This window comes from Salminus brasiliensis, chromosome 2, assembly GCF_030463535.1.
Source record: "Salminus brasiliensis chromosome 2, fSalBra1.hap2, whole genome shotgun sequence".
NCBI classification, from domain to species: Eukaryota; Metazoa; Chordata; class Actinopteri; order Characiformes; family Bryconidae; genus Salminus; species Salminus brasiliensis.
This window is the reverse complement of record NC_132879.1, coordinates 48,335,954-48,341,087: the sequence shown is the minus strand read 5'-3', so window position 1 is coordinate 48,341,087 and position 5,134 is coordinate 48,335,954.

The window sequence follows — 5,134 nt, the reverse complement described above, 5'->3', positions numbered from 1 at the left end:
GTCGTGATAGGCTATGAAGTTGTTTAACGGGTCACATGATCATGTAGCGATCATGCAACCCACTGAGATCTTCCTTGCTCTCTCTCTCTCTGTCTCTCTGTCTCTCTCTCTCTCTCTCTCTCTCTCTCTCTGTCTCTCTCTCTCTCTCTTTCTCTCTCTCTCTCTCAGCCCTATAAGATGGAGGTCATTTCAGCCTCCACTATACCAGGCATTCCTTCAGCCAGGTGTAGGACCCTGGGGCTGGTCTGAAGCTGCTCTCTAAATAAAGATGAGATGTAGGCTAAAATAATGTTTTAAGAACCATTCTAACCATGCTACGCTTTCTGGATTATCATTCAGGCGAGTCACCAGTGGAGCCCCACCATTTACAGTAAATGAAAGAAGTTCTTGCCAAGAGCTGGACGCGCACTTAGCAGAAATTGCATTATCTCCTGCTCCTTACATCAGCATGCATCCGGTAAGAGACAGAGTCTATCTGTGGGATGATTCACCGGAGCCAAAGTGCCTTTATCGGCAAGGTCATTTCATTGGCTGATAGCAGAGGATGATAATCAGCAGTCAGGCACTATTACACTGGTTTAGATGTGGATTTCATCACATCATGTTTGTGTGTGCATTAGGAACAACCTGACCTGGACAGTTAGACAGGGGAGAGGAGAGAGAGAGAAAGTGAGAGAGAGGGTACTGAGAAAGATAAAGAAATAAAGAGTAACTGAGAGAAACAGAAAAAAACAGAAAGAAAGAATGGAAGAGAATCCATTCTCCCCAATACTTCCAATTCCACTGGCTGCAACACAACAGAAAGCATTATACTGTAGATCCACTCCCATGCTTCACAGTTGGCAAGGTGTTCTCTTCATTAAATGCAGCTGCTGATTGTAGCCGCACAGTTCTGGCCTCTGTCAGTCCACAGCATTTTTTCTAAAACTCAGTTGACCGTTCTAGAAGTTCTGTCGCATGCTTCAAATATTGAGTGTTGTGTTAATGACACAGAAGGCTCGATGGTTAGCGCACCAGGCTATTAATGAAAGGGTTGTGAGTTTGATTCCCGGACTGCCCACCACTCCGGAAACGTGTGCTCACTGTCACTGTGTGTGTTTACTCACTAGTGTGTATGTGTGTGTTCACTGCACGGATGGGTTGAAGGCAGAGGACAAATTCCATCTGTGTCCAACACAAATAGTAGAGTATGGGTGTTTTGTCCTGTCTTGTAAAGTTTCCCTCTCATGACTCTACATGAACATTATGTTTGTGAAAGCAATGCTGCACAGTCAAACAGTGTACCAGCTGAACATTCCTTCGGGTTCTTCAAATTCATATGGAGGTTCTGATTTGCCGGTCTGACCAAGTTCTGTCTAAAAATGTTCATTAAGTTAATTGTTCGTTATATATTATATTATATCTCAGCTTAACCCCCACAATTCCTCTGAACCGCCTTTTTTAAGAATTTTAGGATAGGGTTTGAAGATTTGATTTAGCGACAGTTGCTAATTACAGTTGGTGATATGTCTCAGGCCCAGGGGCATATTAGACCCTGTGTACTGGGGCACTAAAATCATGGTGTTAAAAAGTTAATTTCATCCTGGATTGCTGAAGGAAACTACAGGACACCCCACACAAATACACTACGGGTACTACATTTCCCACAATGCCCCAGCATCCTTCCAAAAACTTGATTGGCTGAAGCTTTCCTTCAGAGCAAGTGCATTTTTTTTTGAGCAGAGTAATGGAAATTTTCATACATATTTAAAAGAAAGTCAACCACACAACAGACTAAAGCTCATAGCTATATGTTTTGGTTATAGCCACTTATAACCGTATAACTCGCATGAAAAATGTGTTATCTAATTATCTAGTAGTCCCTTTATGCTGCAAAGGGAATATTTCATGCATGTGTGACATACAAAATTACTAATATAATGTAATCCAATAATTATTAATGTTATTACTAACGCTATTAACATAATAATAACAGCAGTGATAATGCTAATAATATATTAAAAATAATATAATATTATTAGGCAAGCAGGGGTGGGGGGTACAGCTGTGCTCCTCTAAATTCTCTGTGTGCCTACTAATTGTCTAAGCTCTGAGACCTCACCTTTTGCACAGGCCACACTAATTATTTATAGTAATATATAGTATGAAATGGTGTCCAAACTTTTGCAAAACTGATGTCGTTAGTGGTCTGGAGTTACTTGTTTCCTCTTGGGCCCCTTCGTACCTGGACGCTCTGAAGATTGTGTGAACTTCTAAAGTAGGCAGTTCAGTGGCTGGTAAAAAGACCCCCTCTGAGAAGTGAATTAGAGAGGATTACAGCCCTCCTCCTGCCTCCTCTCTGGTCGTGGCTGCGGACTGGCCCTGTGATCTAGCAAACACTTCCAGCCTGGGTACGGTCATGGACAGCTGCCAGCGGGCCACTCACCAGCGCAACAGCGAAACAGAGGAATCCTGTGAGCTCAAGCAGAGGGCTTTAGTGAACTGCAAATCAAATAAAAGGAGAGCCGAAGAAACACAAGATTTATTGGTCTCACCATTGTCCTCACCATCAGTCCAAAAAGTTCAGGTTCAGAGGGTGGTTCAGGACGGATTGCGGCCATCAAGAGAAGTGGTTTGTTCTTCTTTAATTAGATGTTCGAGCAGGGAGAACAGAACAGGGGTTGAAATCTACATACAAACTACATCAAAATATTTAATACGTAATTAATTCACGTGTTCACGTCTGACATTCTAATAGTTTTGCTCCAGCTCCTCTGAGCACAATCTGATTAAACCTTCAAATCAGCCAATTCAGAGTTTTGGCCACTTCATTTATACAGTTTAGTTTATTGGTGATGTGAGATTACTGACTTTCACCAAAGCATTATATCATCTAAATCTGAATATGACTAAAAGTATGAAAATTACAGAAAAATCATTTTTCTTGACCACATCTTTCTTGTATTTATTTTTTACATACCAAAATCAGTCTGACCTCATTTGCGAGACCATGTTTATCCCTTAGAATTAAACCAGCTGTTTCTGTTGATGTTACTGAGCATTAAAGCATTTAAGAGATAAATGGACTTAGTTTTGATTGTCTACACAAAGCTTTTAGAGCTGAAACACTTCCTATAACTTTAATGTGAAAAAGTTTTCAAAATGCCTCCTTTTCCACACTCAAATAAAGGCTCCTGAAACACAGCACACCTCTCAAAATCACACGCCACTCAATTTCAAGCCAGTGTAATCAGGAAATGCACTTACTTCATGATTTTGTTCTGAGTTTTTGCCTGTTTTTTTTTCTCGACTGAAATAAGGGAAATAAAGTAGGAAAACTAAAACCAAGGACCAGTTTGAGATTTATTAATGTATTTGTCAACCATGGGACAGGCCCGCCATGAAGCTGTTGGAACACCAGTCAGACGCTGTCTACAGTCAGTTGAATTTTACACCATCATGGACCGAGAGGCTGCTGCTCCCAAATCCTAGAAAGAAGCCCCTGCTCCAAAACCGACACCTTCAAGCTCGACTAAAGCTTGCAGCTGATCACATGTACAGAGAAAAACCCCTGTGGAGGAAAAGGTGCAGAGATGTTTGTAGGTTTACAGGTGAGGCATTTAATTCCAAGAAAACTCTACTAACTGTCAAACATGGTGGTGGCAGCATGATGCTCTAGGCTGTTTAGCTGCCAGTGGAACTGGTATGTACAGCAGGGCAGAGCCATCTCTCTTTTTCTGCTAATTGTTGTGGAGATGCTAAACTATAAAATACTGCTGTAAATGCTCACAGAGCGCAAACAAAACACCGGCGACCTGTATGCCACCAAAACCTACTCTACAAAACCTCGAAGGTGCCCTATGGTATCTGGCACCAGGCAGTAATATGTGCCATATAAGGTATATATAGGTAAGTGGTGCACGAATACTCACCCATCAAAGGGACGCAAAAAGAAAACACAGTGGACAGGGCAGTGGACAGGGGCCAGCAGGGTGTTGTAAAGTCTTCATTTTGCCATCATCATTAAAAAATGATTTGTGATTTCTACCACAGTAGCCCTTCTGCTGGTTCTGCCTTGGGCGTCCAGCACCCTGTCGCTGTTTTTTTTTTTATATTGTCCTTATTTGGACCACTGTTGGTATTTACCCACCACAGCTGACCAAGAACACCCACAAGCTTTGCTGTTTTTGAGATGCTCTGACCCAGACACCTGGCTATAATGATTTGGCTAAGTCTAAGTCTCTCAGGTGACCTTTTCTCCTGCATCCAACATGTTGATTATGAGTCCTGACTCTTCAGTTAGGATAACTTCTTATATGCACTGTAACACTGTGTTTTCATTTGGTATAAATTACATTTCATCAATCTGTTTTCATCTGCACAGTTTTTACTTATTTTCATAATTTGGGGTGTATTTAATGTGCCATTACTTTTGCATTGAATGCATTTGTAATGTTTTTGATAGAACATGGTACACTATATGGAAAGGTATCGGGACATATGTTCATTCATAGCTTTTACAACAAGGGTTTATCCTGTTTTTGTTGGAGTAACTGTCTCTACTGTCCAGGGGAAAAGGCTTTCTACCAGATTTTGCAGCGACAAGAGCGTGAGCGAGGCCAGGATTTTGGTTTGGATAACAAACCACCACCCCACCTCATCCCTAACTCCCCACCTCATCCCAAACTTATTGGATGGGGCAATGGAACTGTGTTCTCTGGAATGATGAACGGTGGGAGGGGGGCTTTATACCCCTCTAGCCCACGCCTGGTATTAGGCAGCATGGTGCCAATAGGTTCAGGTGTATCTGCTCCAGAGAGTCCTATTCTATTGGCAGTACTTCTCTACAGAGACTAGACAAGCTGTGCGACTGTACAGCTGTGCCAGCAATGGGTGCAACTTCACATAGCAGCTGAACGCGCGTTTATCAGAAGGGGTGTCCACAACTATTTGGACACATGGCGTTCATGGGAGAGGAGTATCAAACACATTGCACACGTGTGCGTAATACAGATAATATGCACCCTTAAAAAAAACGTTCAGCCCTGGATTTTATTTTTGGGTCTGAAGAGATTTATTCAGGAAAATGATGCCGTGTGTTTTTTTGGCGCCGTCTCTTTAAGAACTTGTCACTCCCACATTATACTTGTAGATT